The sequence below is a fragment of the Falco punctatus genome, assembly GCF_963210335.1.
Source record: "Falco punctatus genome assembly, chromosome: 11".
Taxonomy (NCBI): Eukaryota; Metazoa; Chordata; class Aves; order Falconiformes; family Falconidae; genus Falco; species Falco punctatus.
The window spans coordinates 29,741,036-29,759,502 of NC_137591.1; the positions used below are offsets into that span (position 1 = coordinate 29,741,036).

Sequence of the window (18,467 nt, forward strand, 5' to 3'; positions counted from 1 at the left end):
AGTGGAGATCTGACAGCTGTCTAGTGCTTTTGCTGTCTGTACACTTGGAAAGTTTTTTCGTAATGTTTGACTGAAAGGTTCCTTGTTTTAAATTAAGCTTAGAATTTACTGTCCTTTCCACAGGTAGGGAAGAGTGGTTTGGTTTTTTTCCCCTTTCCTTTTTCGCTTTTCTGAAGACGGTAACCATGTCTCCGTCCTCTCTAGACCAAGCATCGCAAATGCTTTCCATCTCTCCTTGCCAGCCATCTCCTATAGATTTCCAGTCACTGTTGTCTGCCTCCTTTGGACTGGCTCCAATTGCTCTTACTGTCTTGGAGATCAGCATCCCAAACTGGACAACATGTTCCAGCTGAGATCTTAACAGTGCAGGAGGCATGTGAGCACGATTCGGATCGCCTACGCATGACGTCCGTTTTGTGCTTTGATCCTGGTTGCCCTTGGCATGATCTTGAACCTGGTTTGGGGCAAGTGGGGTGAAGTGTTTCAGTTACTGTCTAGCCCACCTGTTGTTGTCTCCTTGTCACTACACACAGACACTAATAAGACCATCTGTTGTAGGAACCTGTGTCGTGGATCGGGGATGCTTGGGTGAACTAATATGAAAGGACAAAAGACGCGGTCTGCTTGCAGGAGCTGAAGCTCGTTAACCCCCCTGCAGATGCTCCTCCATATAGGCTCCTTCATGAGACTATTTACAGGGTGGTTTAATATGCCTATTAATATGCAACCTGTGTTGAGTCCCATCTTAGCTGATTTGCCGTAGCTTTCCCAAGTGTCTGCTTGCAGCTGGATCAATGCCATGTGGGTTGCTTGTCTGCAAGTCTAGAGACTGGAGGAGCCACTGGTGACTTGGATCTAAACCCCCTGAAGGGTTTGGGATTAGTCCCTGGGCATGACACCAGGGCCTTTGCAGCCTGTTTAGTGTTCCTTCTGTATGGGAAGGAACTGGTAGGGTTGTGTGCACTGGAGCAGTCTTTGACTCACAGAGCTGTGGAGGAGCCATGGGGAAAGAGACAAAGTCCTTGCTCTTCCCTCATCCCTAGCTCTGCCTTTTTGTAATTTCTCCTTACAACCGTCAGCTGACTGGTGTTGTTTTTTTTAATGCCTAGTTTGGTTTTGGTCCTCTTAATGGTAATAACATCTTAACGACACTGTCCCGTGGCATTGTTCCTAGCAGGGAAGCATCTAATCCTATAGTATTTACTTAGTTCAATGGGTCACTGGTTTTACTGGACTTGCGTGAAGGATGTGATATGGATCCAAGTGCAGTTCAGGGGCTGGGCTATGTCTTGGGCTTTTGCAAGTGATTCTGTTTCCTCCAGCTTGACTTTGGGCTGTGGAGAGCAAAGCTGAGATAGCTGGTTGTGAAACAGGATGGCAGTGACAGCCGTGAGCAGGGGAGGGTTTGATCCCAGCCTGCCTGCTTGCAAAGCTAGCCCAGCTGGAGGCAGAAGGGAGGGCAGGTCCAGCCAGCAGCTGGAAAAGATGAGTAGGAGTCCTCAACCTCCTGAGGGAAGGAGGGACTGAGATCCTCCAGTTGTTCTCCTCCTCCTGTTCAGGACTGGGCCCAAACTAGAGCGTGGTTCTGACAAACCCCGAAGGCCTTACGGCACTCTAGCAGCAAGGATGGAAATGCAGATTTGTTGTGATGCACTGGCGCAACTCCTCAGGTGCTGCTTGTGTGAGCACCAGATGTGCTGCCTTTGATGTAACCTCTGCTTCGGTGGAAATGACCAAAGAGAACCTGCAAAATCCCTAGTGTTTCTCAGGAGTTTACCCCCAGATGTGAAAATAAATGAGTGTAACTGGCTTGTCTGACTTTTACCAGAGTGTTTTAGGTAATCATCTGTTTCTGGCTTCACGTGGATGCTGTTTGCACTCCAAATACTGACAAGCTCTGTGGGACAGCCCCATCTCCACCTCAAGCTCATCTCCCGGAGTCAGGCGATTAGATGAGACTCTCTTTCATCTAAGTGCTTTTTTTATCTTTCTGATTTGCAGAGGGACGCTGGCAGATAGCATCTTTAAAGGTAAGGAAAATGGAGCCAACATTTTGTGTTTCAGAAATCTCATTATTTTCCCACTAATATGCTGATTTTGGATGCTGGGCTTTGCCGGTGACACAAGGGTCATTGCTGAACAAAGCAGAAGCAGGTCCCTCCTGAAGAAGCCTGCGCAGGTAAAATAGGCGTTTTCTATGGGTGGAAAACATGAATTATCTGGGTCATGTCAAGGAGTGAGGCACTGTGGGTAATTTCCCTTCGACTCTGACTGGATGGTAGCTTTCACAGGAGGAAAAAGTGTGTTTTAAGAACTTACTTGATACTGATCTGTCCGGAGTGCTTTTCCCAGGCTGGATTTGGGGAGGGATTATCTCAGATTTTCATTTAGTTCTGAAATCCTGCGTATTGGTTTTATAAACTAAAACCTCTTCGCAGCAGGTTGCTGCTTCTGTCTTGTTGTTTTAGCTTGATGCATAGGAAGGAATTTAAATTTTCTGGACGGATGGGGCCCGTACCTCACCGGGGTAAACTGGTATCGTTCAAATATTTAAAGGCAGGTGCATCAATACTGGCAGCTGAGGATCTGGCTGGCTTTGATTAAAATCTGATCAAGATTACTCAGCCTTACCAAGGGACTCAGATTACCAGTCTATAAAAAGAAGAGGAGAGGACATTAAATATAAAAATAATCCAATGAAGGACACGAAGCTAAACTCATTGCAAATTGAACAATAATGAAAACATCCTCCTTAAACAGGTGGAGGGCAGCAGGGCTTGCAGGTGAGCACTGGGCTTGGAGCTACGGCTCAGGCAGAAATATTGCTGTCGAGTTTCTTGTGGCTGTGGCCTTGTCTTTTAAAAGCAATTTATTTTTTTTTTTTCAAGGGAGGGCCTTGCTCATTAGAAAATCCCCAAGGAAGTATTGCGGGAGGAGATGTGGGTGACAAATCCTTTGGAAAATCCTTGTCTCTGCTTCCTCAGGAGGCCTGGGCTAGTGCCAAATCTCACTAGCAAAGAGGCGATTGAAGCTGAGGAACAGAAAATCAACTCTTACGGATTTCAAGATGTGAGATGTGCGTTTGTCTTTAGGGTTTCTTAGAGTGGTTGAACTTCAGCTCTCCCCTTCCATCACAGTATGTTTTCCCCTTGGTTCTTCATTCTTTTTTAAATATAAAGCATATTTAAGGAATACTATTATGCCATGTGATTAGACTTTATGGCCGACGACTGCTCGGGACACTGCAGCAAGCCCTTTGCTTGCTGGGTGGTCAGCAGTGGTGGCCTTTTCCAGGAGTCTGTCAAACCACTCGGCACTTGTCTAGCTTTCCCAAGATTCCATACACATGTGGTCCCTAAACTGGGTGAAATCTGGTCTTCCCTGTGCTGCTTTGAAGTATCTGTGTAGCTGCTGGTAGGGTAGGTAGACCCCCAAACCCTTCTGAGGGCAGCAGATGTCTCTCTCCTCTTTGTGGAGCACACTGGCTTGCTCAGTGGGCTGCCTTGGATGGGAAGTACACCCCTTGCTGTTCCCCGTTGGAGACATGTGGAAGGAGATCTGTGGGGACTGCAGGGCTCGTGACCAGCGTGTCCTTTTGTATCCAAGACAGGCAACGCTGAACAAGATGCATGGTGAGCTAGCTGGTCTGGGAGTCTCCTGGGGTGACTGGGAGATGCTTTGACTATGTGAGAGGACTCTGGAAGCCTGGAGAGTGAGACTGAACGGACTTAAAAATACCGGTGGCTTAAACTGATGCATCTTAAGATGCCAGAGGAAAGGCAAGGGGGTGGTTGTGGGACCTCCTGGGCAATTATATACATGAATGGTCAGCGATATCGCCTGAATGCACCAGCAGCCTGTCCAGCTTTCTTTACTCGGAATTAGGGTCAGATGAGGATAAGATTGTGTTTTAATAAGTATTTGCTAGCAAGAGCTTTCCCTTTCCCCCTCCCCCCTAATATTGTTAATTTTCCTTGCAGTAACACGTGCATTGTTCAGCTTCTGTTGCTCCATGTGTCGTGCTCCGTTACTCCATCTCACTCGCAGCCGCAGAGCGGGGGGAACGCTGCCAAGGCTTTTTCTGGGAATTTGCTCTGGTCCTGCTACTTCCCTGGGTGTGCTCAACTGATGTGTTTTATCTGCAGGGGAATAAAATGCTCAACTGTCAGCTTCTGAACGGACTATCAGAGACTAAGGCAGGGACCAGCTGCTCCTTCCTCTCTGTGCGTGGGTGCCCACATACACGTCATGGCCATGGCAAGTTTGGGGTGGTGACTTTTTGGGAGAGAAAAAAGTTGCTAAGCAGTAAATGTGACCTTCTTGCCCTATTTTAAAAGATGTGAGACTTTGCTTAAACAGCCTTAAGATAAAGGTGCTTCCCCCACCTCAGTCCTTTCCCAGGTACAAAAATGGGGGCTACAAGCAGCTGTGATACCCTGTGGAAGGGCACCCCATTCTCTGTCTGAGATGCAGTTGTATTTTCACTTGGACTGGGTGTGAAGAGTGTTTAAAAACATGGTTAATTGAAATGCATTGGTGAACTTTTAAAACACCTGCTTGCTTGTTGGAGACACGATTACACTTGCCCAGACTAAACCGCTGCAGGAAAGGTGGGGATGCAGTGCTCTCTGTGGCTGGCTGGGCTGTTCATTTGTTAGCATGGGGCTGAATTTCTGATGACTCGGAAGGGAGCTCAGCTGCCTCTCAGTTATTTGCAGATCTGAAGATCAGTGATACTGTGGTTACGAAGCAGGGCTCTGAGCATTGCGTTGAGCAGAACAGGGACCAAAAGCCACCTCAGTCTCAAAGTGCGTAGAAAAACAAGCAGCTGAGGGTTCCCAAGTGTCAGGTTTACACAGGGCACTCGCAGCCAAGTCCTAGAAAAATAATAAAGTGGATGCTAGATATGGGATTGTTGCTGCTTGCCTCAATTTCTTTCAGGCCATGGGAGAGAGCAGGGGGAATTAAACATGTGAAGCTTCTGTTTGAACCACCTGAAATAGGTAGGAATAAGAGATTAATATTGTGCAAAAACAGGGGCTTGACTACCTGCAGGAGCTGGTGATACTGAGTATCTTATACTTTCTGCCTTGTAATTCTTTCATCATGTGGAATCTTCTATCAAATACCTTTGTACCTAAAGCCTGAGGAATATTTGACGGGAAAGCCCCTTTTCTTGTGGGACATGCCTGCGAGCCTTTTCTACTGTCTAACAACAACTGCAGAGCTCTTGGCCACCAGAGCGGGCCAGAGTTACACTGGCACAGGACTGGTAAGCAGTGGTCACTAGTTTGAGTTGCTCCATGACCCCCTATGCCTGCGGCACCCAGGGTTGCAGAGCCTGTGTGCGCGCACTCACGATGTTGAACCTCAGCTCTGGGTGCTGTAGGTATCTCCAGTCCATGCTTTGAGCTCTGCAACTATCTTTGACCCTCTGTCCTCCCTGGGTTTCCTCTCTGAGGTCTCTAAGAGGTGGACAGGTCAGATGCCCACACCCAGCTGTAACACCCTTCCTTCTTGCCTTTCGTTTGCTTCCCTGAGAAAACAGCTTTAATGTGGTTTTGGCTCCTTTCTTGCCCACCCCTAATAACTTTCCGGCCTGATGGCTGATTGCAGCTGTACGTGCCAAAGATTTTAAAGATAACGAGTTCCTACCAGCTTGATATAAATAGAGGGCCAGGGAGAAGACTTCATCTTTGCCCCTCTCTGCCAAGGGAGTTCAATCCTTATCAGTCCAAGAGCATCTGTGTGTGAGAGAGCAAGGAAGAAAGAGATGTTGTGAATGCCTGTGGGGAAAACTGCTTGGAGCCGGTATCCTACTGCACCCTGGAGAATCCCTCCGTGATGTGTAACTCCATGGGAAATGGAAGTATTGCTGGCCCTGCTACAGGCTGAGCACTGTGTGAGACTTTCTGTTGCTTGCTTTCACTGCAGCCTTTCATCGGAGGCTGGAAGCAGCGATGTGTGTGGTATTGCTGGCCTGACTCGGAGCAGAGAGCTCAGGAACAGGAGCCTGGCACTGAAGCAGAGGGTTGCAGCCTGCTTCCCAGGGGGATGAGGCTGTTTTAGGCTCTGGCTGGTTGTCGGGGCAGCTTTCCCCTGCAACAGCACTTGCTTTTTCTGTGCAACAGCTACCGTTTCTAGGGTGGTTCTCTGGCTCATCACCCAGCTCCTTTCCTGCCCTCTTTGGCTTCTGCAGAAAGCTGTTTAATCAAGGGTGTATCAAAATCCATCTGTCTACACTGGTGTCAACAACTTAGCTTCAGGGACATTTTAAATAATTTTCTTTCCACGCTTTATAATGGATTTCATTGCTGAGGGGATGGAGAGCAGGGCAGAAAAGGTATTTTAATTACATCTGTTTGTGGCATCTTGCAGGCTTGCCCTGTCAGTTGCTCCGGCACAGCACCGTTTAGAGTCCACTTTTGCCAGCACAGTCGTGTTAGCTGGGGGTTTACTGATCACAGAGGAAAATATTGATATTTTACTCCTGACATCACCTTGGGGCTGTGTCTTCTTTCTCTGCCTTGCTTTTGTGGCATCAGCTTCTTCCACATTAGAGGATTCCAGTCCTTCCATATCATGTCACTTAGAAGCAGGAAAACACAGTCACCTGCCCTATAGTGTGGGACTCGTATATGGGCAGAGCAGAGGTGCTTTCCTTGCTCTTACGAGAACCGGCCTTACTGCAAGGGAAGTGTTCCTTGGAAGGCTTTCCCTAGCTCACATCTTGGTTTCACAGCCTGACAACATAAAAACAGCTTCCCTTTTTCTCATTTAAGCAGGGGAAGGATGAAACTCTGTCTCCAGCCACACTGTTTGGTGGAAGAAGGAGGGAATGAGACAGGGGAAGCTGTTGGTCTTGCTGTGCTGAAACACCCTGATCAGACCCATGAGGCTGGATCAGCACGTGCAGTTAAGTCCTGGGACAGGCAGGAGGGCGGCAGGTGCACTACAGCACGTGTTTGGAAGCACCTGCTCACCAAAGAAGAGGAACTCCAGCTGGGTGTGCATTGAAATGCCAATAACTATTGTACCTTTACATGGCTTCAGGTGTATTTTCACCAGTGCTAAGGGCTAGTGGTATCTGCAATGCTGCCTGCACGTTTTCTGGAGCATTCAGCTGGGAGCAGCTCCCAGTGCCCATACTCTGACCCGTCTCCTTTTCAAACTGTTTAGCACGCAAGAGGCAGAAGCTGTTCAAATCTGGCCTGGGGTTTGGAAGAAGGAGAGTCCAATGAGGAGGAGGGCAGGTAATTTTTTTTCTGTGACTGATAATATGTGTTTCCATTCTTGCAAAAGCTTTTGGTTCTGATTTAATAGGAAACTTAATCCTCCATATCGACAATTTTTCAATGTTGGAATGTGTTTGTGTTCCTAACAGCACTCATCTGTGTCATTTCCTCCTCTTAATAGATATAACCTCAGCTGCAGATTAGAGAAGTGTTTTGTTTGTGATTCCTAGGTGCTCTACACTTGATGCATTGTCTTCCTACAGACGCAGGGCAAACTCTGCTCCTCCCTTCTGGCTTGGGTTGCAATGATGGATTAAGTAGGTAAGTAATAGAGTGGTAATGAGATAACCACTGACATCAAGCATTAACGTGGGAATAAATGAAGTTACCATCCAGAACTAATGGCCTGAACTATCACTGGGTTGTAATTAATGAATGTGGTGGCTGAGATTTACAAGGATATTTTAGGATGCTGCCTGCATGCAGCTTTGGGTTTTATGGCTTGGTTGGAGAGAAATCAGTTAATGCCAAGAACTTAATGAATGGGCAGAAGCTGTTCTTTGTCAGTTTGTAGTGCCCCTTTTGTGCAAGAGGCTAGACTGGCACATGTGGAGTATCTGCCTTTTCTTTACTTCAGCGGGTGGAAGAAGTTAGGATGCTCTGACTAACTCTTTAGTGCCTAGTAGAGGTGTTGCAAGGTATCTTGAAGGTCTTGTTTCTTCTGTTTTATTAGGGCAGGGTAGCAGGAGTCTTGGTGGAAACAGTACATTTGAAATGAACCCTCACAGCAGGCTGACAAGCTTGTTTCTACATAGAGGAGACTGTGGGTGGTGGGGATTCTCCAGCCAGGACCTCTGAACTGCGCGATGACAAGCTGCCCTGTTCTGTCCCATGAAGGTAGGGCATCTAGTTCCTACTTCAGGTCTTCTCCCTGCAGCAGTGGCTCCGTCTCCTGCATGTCACCCCCTCCCTCGCCCTGTGGTATCACTGTGGTGTCCCGTGTGTCCGATGGCTGCCTGCACCCAGTGTGTGAGCCTCCTGGAGCAGGAGTGGAGATGTCCAAGCTGCATACGTGCAGTGTGCCCAAGCTCAAGGGGCCTTGTCTGGAGAGGTATCCCTCGCTCCTCACATCGCTTACTACACATGTGACCCTGCTAAACACTTCTCAGATGTGTGAATAACACTTTTTGTGGTGGTTGCTAGGCTCTTGCAGAAAACACAGCAGAGCAGTCAAAATTCTTCATGTTAATTAGAAGGAATACTCCAGCCATCTCACTGCTGCCTTCCTCATCTTTCCATGGCAACACTCTCGCTACAGCAGCCCAGGTGCTTGTGGTTGGATATAGTGGGATTTTTTGAGTCCTCTGTCTTCCAAATCGCCCCTTGGAGCATGGAAGGAACATCTGTATGTTTAAAGTATGGGCATCATGTGATACATCAAATAGCTTCCCTTGGTGTAACCATATTCCTTTTTTATGCTGTCAGGGACAGAAAACTTTGGAAACGTGCCTGAATCAAACCCTTGCAATTTCTTTGGTGGGAAGAGCTGTTGCCCTGTTTTTTTAATGGGAGAGAAAGGCGCTGAAAGAATCCTGAGTGTTTCTCTTCCTTCCCATTGGCCTGAGCCATCACACTTTCCTGTGAGCTGGAGAAAGGAGAGGGATCACAGGTCACAGCATCTGGCGAGCAACGGAAAGGACAATCTTTATTTCTCCTGCAGAGCCCAGCCTGGATGGAGCTGTGATGTCTCCTGAAAGAAGCCGAGATGGTGGCCGGAAGGAGCTGGAGGTGAGAAGAGGGAGAGTGGACAGGAGAGGGAAAGCTCAGGCATTGCATCATCCCCACCTCTGCTCCCTGCTGCGAAGGAAGGTGTGCGGGACACGTGAGACAGCACAAGTGGGGCCACTGCCTGCTGGGCGATGCTCAGCTCCCGGCAAGGGATGCGGTGTGCATCGCAGAGCAGAGGGCTGGCGTGGAGGCCAAGGTGTTCTCTCTTCCTGCTCCCCACCTCTCCGAAACATTCTCCCTGTGTATTCTGGCACTGTTATTTCTTTCAGGACCTGTTGTACAGGCATTTTGAATGATTCCGGGGGAAAATGAGGCTCAGATGTCCAGTGATGAACCCAGCCCAAAGCTGCTCAGACATGGGGTTGCCGCTTTGCCTGGAATCGTTACGTTTCCTTGGCGCAGGCTCGGTAGTTCCCTTCGGAGCTGAACAGGAGGAAGAAATTTCCACCTGCTGGATCAGCGCAAACCAAGACCCAAACTGAACAAAGAAAGGACAGTGTGTTCAGGGATATGTAAATCCTCCTCCCCCAGCTTTGGGAAGTTTATTGCCCTCAACAAAGTACACAGTGTGGCTGTCATTCCTGAGGAGCCCAGGTGGGCCGTTATGTGACAAGGGAAAATTACCCAGGCTGTTCTGCAGAAGGCAAGTGAGCAGGAATTTTCCTCCGACCGGTTCAGGACAAAGTTAATGTAGGGGAAGCCATTAAAATTAATGCTGGTAAACAAGAATAAAAGCCAGCAGGGTTGTAACAAAATTTGGACCAGATTGGGTTTCCCAGCTGTCGTGCTGCACGCCATCTTAAAGGCAGCAGGCGGAGGGAGTGGGAAAGCCGAGCTCAGAAAGCTTTTGTTGGAGGGGGCTGTGAGGTAGGGTTGGGGACGTCTGGGCTCTGGTGGCACCAGCTTCGTGGTCCAGTCTTTTTCGGGGAAGCAGCGATGCCGTTTTGTGTGATGGTCATTACGTTTTGTATCTATTCATGTAATGGTTACCTGCTCTCCTCCGGAGGCTGCCCTCAGCGTTCAAGCCCTGCTCCTGGCCCCTGGGAACGTGCCCGCGTGCGGCTGCTGGCTGCCGGTGTTTTGTGTGAGGATCTCTGGGAGCATCCCCTGGGCGGTGACTCGCGCCAAGGAGCTGATCCTGAGGTCAGCAGGGAAAGGTGCAAAGGGGCACGCTGATTCCCCTCTCCGTTTCATCTGCCCCGGTGTGAATGGGAGCGTGCTCAGGCTGGGCAGAGTGAGGGTTACTGGGGACATCGGTCCTCTGTACTGGGAGGAAGGCTCAGGTTTGTTGCCTTGCCTCATCCTGGTGGTGGGTACGGGCTGAATGGGACCCGGAGCATCCCAGGGAAAATACCTTGGCGCAGGAGCTGTGTGTTACTGCAGTTTTCTAAATAAATGGCTTTTTCCAACCCCACACATACTAACATAAGCCAGTCAACTTCTCCAAACCTCCTAGCACCAGATAGTCATCTGATTTGATGCTTTTGAATAGGTCAAACCTAGTATAACCAAACCAAAATTTCTAGCCCTGGAATTGAAGTAATGGCTCATATTTTCAAGTGACCACTGATTTGATGGTGGTGGCAAGAAGGGAGAGGTCCAAAAGCAGTTAGCTGCTTTCTTGCAGTGCCTGAGAGACCTGGATAGTATGATTGAAAAGAAAGAAGGCAACAGCCTCATCTCTGAGCACAGCCATCTTCAGCACAGAGGAGCAATGTCAATGCCAACAGCTATAGAAAACTCCTGTCAGTGTAAACAGCAGCAGAAAGATCCTCTGGTTCCTCAAGAGGCATCATATACCTTGTATCTCCCTAGTGAGGCTGTGTTTGCTCAGATGTCAGTGGTTTTGATGGCCCTGACCTGGATGGTCAGGTTTTGCAGGATGGGTTCAGTGCTGGTGGATTCCCAGGGCAGCAACTCGCAAAACGAAGCTGCTGAGGTAAAGGTCTGTGGTACCTCCAGCCAAGTGCAGGGAACTAGGGCTGGATGTCTGAAGTCTTCCTCATCAAAGAGATGAAGAAAAGTCTGGGCAGGTCAAGACTAATGCTGGAATGGAAGGCAGCGTGGAGAGAGGCCCAACACACAAGTCTTCTTTTGGAACCCTCGTCCCTGGGGGAATCCGCAGGCTGTCTCCATGGGGAGACATCAGCCCTTTTCTCCACTCAGCTGGCAGGTTGCTGTCTCAGAGGTGCTGTAGGTGAAGTGGGCAGAGATGGAGAGATTGCTTTTGTTTTTTGTGAGGCATCACCAAAGAATCAAGGTGACAGAATTATTTTTGTGGAAGTGACTATGTGAAATATTTTTTCATTTTGATTATTTGAAAACTGAAACTGTTCATGGGTTTTAAAACTCATGTCCCCTCCGGGTTGCTTTGTTTTGTTTTGTTTCTTATTCCCTCCGCCTTGCTCCTCAGAGGGAACCATCCAAACCTACACAGTGTGTTATTTCTTGAGGAAATGCAATCGTTTGCCAGTCAAACCTAGGCTGCAAGTGCTTCTGGTGATTAATTTGTCTGAGAAATTTAAAAAAGCTTAGATGGAACAGAAACCACGCTGGTTCAGGGAGAGCTTTCTTGTGTTTGAAGACCCACTTGAGTGGGGGAGTTGTTTCAAAAGCTTTTTATTTGAAAAAGAAAATTTTTATAGGCTTTGTTTGGGAGTCTTGGGCTCCAGCCATTCTTCTGTTGCAGCTTCTTGTATGATACCAAGATCTGGAGCCTGGCCATCCTGGTCCCAGCTTCCCATGCCTGCCTCATTGCACTGCATTGCTTCACTCCCTCACAGAGTCCTATGTCTGGAGTCCTTTGCTCTCTAGAGACATCACTTCTGCAGACTGGGATGGAGGTGATGCCGTCTTTGCCTTGACTATACTTTGTACAAAGTCTTCCTGAAGAACGAGGGTCATATGGGTGCAGAGCTGTGTCTCTCGAGTGCAGCAGGGACCTCCTGCTGTCGCACAGCGAGAGGTCCAAGTCCCCCTATAACGTTCATCGTTGTAGTCTGCTCAAGCTCCTCAACACCAAGAACCTCTTTCTGAGGTTTCCCAACGTCCAGCAAGGTTCAGGGCCAGGCAGCAGAAAGGCCGATTCAGTAGTAACCACCACATAGTCCCCTGCAGAATCTCTCCTTTGACCTTTGGTTTCCCTGTCTATAAAACAAGAATGTTTTAATGGTGTGCTCTTGGAAACAGGGCTTTCTTTTCCTTCATACGACAAGGAGTTGTGGAAAACCACCAGGCAATGACTGAAATCAGATGAGCTGACCTGCCACATCCCAAGAGTAATCCTGGGTTTCAAGGCTTATCGTCTTCATGGCTGGCCCAGAGAGCTAGCTTGATTTTGGAGGCAACGTGCCCCATGGAAACAGGACTGTGCTGGAGAGGCTTGGGCAACGGGGATGCTTCACGTGGGACAGGAGCGGTGGCAAGTGCCTGTGGGTTTGGAAATAGAGCAAGAAGGGGGCCGGATAGAGGAGCCTACCTACTGCTGTTGCTGACTGCTCTGTGAGCTGCCTGGCGCCGGGCAGATCCACAGCGTAACTGCTCATCTCCAGTTCCTGCCTTCTCTGTGCCCCACGTGCTGCTTCTCCTATAAATAGCCCGGCGGGAAGCAGAGCACAGAGCCACCGCAGATGGCCCCCAGTTCCACGTGCAGTCGGGTGTGAGATCCCAGACAGGGGCTGTCAATTCCTTGCCTTGAGCCACCCATGAAACCTCATTAAAAATGGTGTCCTCTTCCTTAACCCCCGTCACCCTCCGTTCCCACTTCAACTTGCCTGCATTCAAGCACCCTTATTAAACATGCACTTCTAAGCAAGGAGCGCTGACTTTCCCTTAATTGAGGCATAATAATTAGAGCATTAACACATTAGGAGGGTGAGACAGCATGTTTAGCTTTTGTGATTAATTATCTGAGGATTGTAATAAGTTGTTAAGACATTAATTACTCTGGCATGTTTATTGCTCTTTATTGCAGAACAGACACTTGGTAGCAGCAAGTGTGGGTTCGTCTGGAAATACAGCGAGAAGCGGGCTGGAGGAGGGAGCCCACCTACTCACCCACGGAACAGGGAGCTGCTGGTGGTGGGGACATCTTCCTGGGTGGACCTTGGTGACCAACTAGGTTTATTTTACGTCCATCTCCAGGAGGCCGCAGATGGATAGAAAAGGTATCTGAGTCCCTTAGGACAATCTAGGATTTGAAAGGTCCTTTCTGATCTTTTCACCTAGATTTTTCTCCTCTTTCAAATGAAGTGCTTCCTTCCTGATGGTTTGAGCTCCTCCTCGTTTGCCTTTTTGCATTTCCAAGTCTGGTCAGTGGGGCTCAGTCTCTGTTTGGAGCTTACCAGGAAAGTCGTCTGTAATAAAGACAGGCTGAAGTTCAGCATGTCAGCAGGGGTCAAGAAATGAACCAGGACTCCAGTGCCCTCCCTTACCCCTCCACTGGATAAATTTTCTTCTGGAGAATTGGGACTTAGGTTAGGGAGGGGTGTTGCTCCAGTGGCAGGAGAGGTTTGGGCTGCCATAGCCTGCTCTTTACACCACAAGCTGCTCTGTGGCCCCTAGACAACTCCACGCTGGTGGGTCACATTGGGTCTAATGGCAAAATTCAGGCCTGGAGGGTGGGTAGGTCTTGTATGCTCCTGAAATTCTGAAATAGAAAAAGCAGCCAAATCAGTAGGAGGACATGGTGGGCCTGTTCCCAGCCTTCTGCTGTTCCCCTGAAATATGCATGGTGCCGGGCCCTCCTTGCCCCAGCCTCCCTCTGCGGTTATCTGGGCAGGGGACAGCACAGGAGACATGCTGGCAGCCCCACCTACTGCCATGGATAAATAAATCTGGGAAGATGATGAAAGACAAGAAGGTGGGGAAGCTGCGGGTGTGGTACGTTGATACAGATTTCCTTTGGGGCCTCTTGGACCTGATGTTTCTGGTTTTCTAGGCTGTCGCTTTGTCCTGTTACTGCAACACATGCTGTCTTGGGACAGCAGCTGATGGATGCAAGGGGCAAGGAGGGGGTCTTCTCTGTTGCCTTTTGTTAGAGTTAAAACATGTAGTGACAGTCTTTGCCTCCCAGGACTGACCTGGTGGTCTCTTTCCCCGTGGCTTCCACCAGCTTGAGCACCCGGTGTCACTGCCACTCAGTTGTCTGGGTGGCTGGGGAGGAAAAACCCCTTCCCTGTGTACAGGCTGGGATCCGTCTTGTGTCAGCTGAAGGCAATCTGCTGCCTTCAGCCCTCTGAAGCCCCTGCCTGCCTCTCACTCGCACAGCCTGGATTTGGCATTTGCTGTCAGGTACCTGCTTTCTGCATTCAGAGTATGGAAAGTGTCAGCCCAGCATTTCCCACTCAGCTCCTAGGGACAAAGCAGGTCATGACTTATGTGTTTTATCATTAAAAAGATAATTTCCTCTAGATGTGTGCAATAAGACAATGGCACTGACCTGTGATCTTGGCATTGTGCAGAATTAATGGTTTCCCTTTGCAGGTAATAAGCAGCAAATGTACACATTTTGGGGATATCTGAGTTGGCTTTTTTTTTTTCCTTTTAAGACTGCTGTCGTCTTAGGCCAGACTTAATTAGCAGACCTCATTATTTCCTGAAATGTAACTTGACTTCCATTGAATGAGAATTGTTCAGTGGATGGGGAGCAGCAGAGCGGTGCTGCAATATTCATATTGTTTTAATTGCAACATTAACATTTCATGCCGCTCTTGGCATACTTTCATGTGCGGCCCTTTAGCTCAATGCAACACTGAAAGGTTGGATCAGAACAATTAGGATAGAGTGACTGGATTTCTGGATTTTCTTTTTTTTTTTTTTTTAATGAACGCAAGCCTGGATTCAATCCCTATTACTCCTTTTGTGGGGCAGAGCAGGGAGTCAAGCACCCCTGAAGTGTAAATCCTTTTTTTGGAATAAAAGATGTGCTGTAGTGCATGTTTAAATTCTCTTTTGTAGAGCTGAAGCCCCGCAGGTACGAGCGATATGTGATCCACCAGGCTGATGGCACCTCCTGGGACTTGACCTTTACCGGGTGAATCAGAGAAGTCCTAAAATGCGTCTGGCCAGCTGAGCCAGCGTCATGTTATGAGCTGGAGGGAAAAAGACTATTTCCCACTTCTCAGTTACTTCCAGGGCTCTGGAATGCCTGAGGCTGGAAATGACACGGTAAACAGATAATGACTGGGTCAGTGCAGATCCTAAATGAGCACAGGGATTATACCCTGCCCTGTCCCCAGAATGCGGCGTCAGAAAACACTGAAATGCTGGGCTCAGCCTCAGCAAGCGCCGCTCCCCTTCGCTGCCTTGCTGTGCACCATTCTGTTCCAGTACCAGAGAGTGGTGATGAGTGATGGGAGTTCCTGTCGAGGGAAACTCCAGGTTTCACCCTGGAACAGCCCAATGAGGGTCTCCTAATTGGGTCACTGAAAGGAGGTGAGGAAGGGAGACCAGCCAGCAACTCTAGTAAATGGCTTCTTGGTGGTGTTGCTCTCCGAAAGCTGTATCACACTAAGTACCACTTATCAGTCAACCTGCTAATGAGTAGCTTGATGTCTAGGTGATGCTGCTGTGAGCTCCCTGGACTCTGGGCTGCCTTCCTGGTGGTTGCTGGCAGCAGCCCCGTGGATGAAACATCTGGCTGGAAGGTGAAATCTCTGTGTGGTGCAAAGGCAATGGGAGGGTTGTGGGGGTGAGGGAGCTGCTCTGCCCATCAGTGCTTCCCCTCGGAGCTGGGCATGTCTCTTCCATGTCAGGGAGTGTCTGAACTCATCCGCAAGCCTGAGATGGCAATTCATGCTGGACACGCAGTGGGACCTCAGCTTGGTCACTGGAAGAATGGCAAGGGAAGAGCACACAGCCTGTTTCCAAGGGCTTTCCCAAAGGCTAATGTGCCATCTTGGCTGGCTGGCTCTCCTGTCAGCCAAGCAGGCTTGAAACCTTCTCCTATTAGGACCGTGTGCAGTGGGTACATAGCTTGGGTTTGGGTTCTCTGGTGTCTAGTAAGCTGCTTGTGCTGAATGGAGCATCTCCCTTTAACGGGATATTTATAGCATCTCTCTTTCCCCCACGCAGATTGTCTGATGTCTAATAAGGGATGATACACTACAGTTGGGAAGGTGCTAATAATGTCTCTCCTCTGTTTGACAGTCTGTTTGCATGAAATTTATAGACTCTGACTGTCTCCAAGACCTCTGTCTGTCAGATCGGGTTGAAATCTGTTCGCGGTGTCAGAAGTTGCTGGGGAGTGGGCAGAGGACAGACTGATGCAGCGGGACTACATATGCTTTGCACTTAGGAAATTAGGCTGAAAACGTGCCCTGCTCTGTTTCCTGCAGATCTCGGGGGGGCAGTTGTGGCTCAGATCACCAAATTGTGAGTTTGGGAAAGCAAGCTGGTTGTGTGGGAGGAAGGCGATGAGCTCAGGGACTATCTGGGAGACCAAGTGCTCTGCCCCCAGCTGCCTTGTGCGGGCTGCTATGCTGCGGGCGCTTCAGGCACGTTCGAGCTGCCTGGGGTGACAAGCGCCAGTGCAGAGCGTGGCCTCTTGTGGAAAACAGCCCCTGAGGACAATAAACGAGCCAGCCCAGAGCTCCTGGCTGGTGTGAAGAATTGCCCGGCTAAAGGATAATGAATGCCACGGCAGGAGACAGAGCATTTCTCTGAGGCCATTCATCCCCTTTATCACCCCGCTAACAAGCCCCAGAGCAGCTTCAGAGAGACTTCTCCGGAGCAGCACCATCCCTCAGCTGTGCTGATGGCTGGGTGCTGGGGTCAGGAGTGTGTCGGGTGGCAGGAGCGCTTAGCTGGAGCCACAGCCCACCCCCCACATACCAGCCCCGAGTTTGGGTGCCAGCGGCAGGGACTGTGCAGTGGCTCTGGCTTTGCTGGCGTGGAGGTCATGCCCTCCTTCGGGCCGTGTGTGGTGCCACCTGAGAGAAACAGACATGAAAGCCAAGCATCCATCTTTTTTAAACTACTTTTGGGCAGCAAGAGCCCTGCAGCACCCTTAGCAGGATTGCTAGATCCTGACTCCCAGCTTGTCTAAGGTTTAAGATTTATAAGATTTATACAAGACCCAACAGGAGTCTGGGGCCGCTGGCACGGAGGTGAGTTGGTTCTGCTTCACTTGCAGCACAGCTGAGTCCGTGCATGAGTCTTATGCGAGGAGGAGAGGGCAGGAGTGATGTGCTCTTCACAAGAGCTAATAAAAGCTAATTCATCCCTTTGCTCCGAGACAGTAGGAAGCATTAGCGGCTGGCTGAGTGCCTCCTCCACTGCGGCAGCGTGCTGGGTGCCTCCGCCTTCCCTGGCTGGGAGCAAAGCATGTCCTCCCGTGGAGGCGAAGGCGGCTCAGTCAGCAAGAGCTGCGCCATCTGCGACTGTCTCAACAGGCAGCCCATGGTGCTATCTGTAGCTGGCATCCCTCCTGGGGAGAAAAACTGGCCAGATAACCTGGGCAGGTGAGGCTGGGAACGAGGATGATGGACATCCCTTGGACAATCACCCACGCTAGGATTCAGCTCTGAGCAAGTACCTTCGCCCCAGGGCAAAGCTCCTGGGAGCAGAGTGTAGCACTGTCCCTGGTCTGACAGGGCTACAGGAGGCCCCCAGATTGTGGCCATTTGTGCCCAGATAGGCTGGAATACCTTCAGAAGCACCCTGTGTGCTCACTGGTGCACGGTGTGTGCAGGTATGTGCTGTGCTGCCCTGCACGCTCACCTGCCGGAGTGGTTTGTGTCTGGGGCACAGTGCACAGTGGGTGAGCATTAAGTAGAGCTGATTGCCCGTAATTGGAAGATTTTTCTTTTTCCTCCTGTTTTCTTCATTTCTCCTTCTCCTCCAGGTTTAGCTGTAGGAGGATGCATTTTGTGTGGTTTATGGTAAGCATCCCACATCCAGTGCCGGTGGCAGGCAGGGCATGGGAGAAGGGAGGGAGAGGGGGAGGAGGAGAAGAGAAAGCAAACAAGGAGAGCCTGTGTTGTGTTTGGGAGTCCTCAACTAATGCTGGTGATTTGGTAGAGGCAAAGAAGGAAGAGAAAAGCTGCAAAGCTTTGCAGGTGGAGGGTGCAGAGTGCCATGATGGGTAATTGGGTTGTTCCAGCAAGGGCAGAAACAGCAGGAGAGCAAACAGCTGGCGGGGTTGGTTTGGAGTGTGTTTGCAGAGCAGCGGCTCTGGAGCAGAGGAGGGAGATTGGTGTGACATGGAGCCAGGCGTCCCCTTGAGTGCGAGCAGCACAGCAGCAAGAGGATTATCATCCTAATTTTTTCTCTCCGTTCTTAGTTGGTAGGTCTCGAAGCATTTAAAAGGAAGCTAATACCGCAGATTGGAAAACTTCACACCTCAGGGCTTCAGAGATTAGCTCAGAGCCAGCCCAAGGAGCCAAGGCCACCGCCTGTGAGTGCTGAGCCCCCGTCTCATGCTGTCCTCCTGGTCCCAAACAG

General features: G+C 49.6%; 1 long non-coding RNA gene across 2 annotated transcripts in view; it reads left to right on the forward strand.

Annotated features, from left to right (window-relative positions):
• Nucleotides 1–18,467, forward strand: part of LOC308071703 — a 68,732-nt gene that overhangs the window by 16,646 nt on the left and 33,619 nt on the right. For both annotated transcript variants that reach the window (XR_013931276.1, XR_013931277.1), the window contains exon 1: nucleotides 1–13,189. This exon is cut by the window's left edge and continues 16,646 nt beyond it. This is a non-coding gene — a long non-coding RNA (uncharacterized lncRNA). The remainder of the gene's footprint in view (nucleotides 13,190–18,467) is intronic.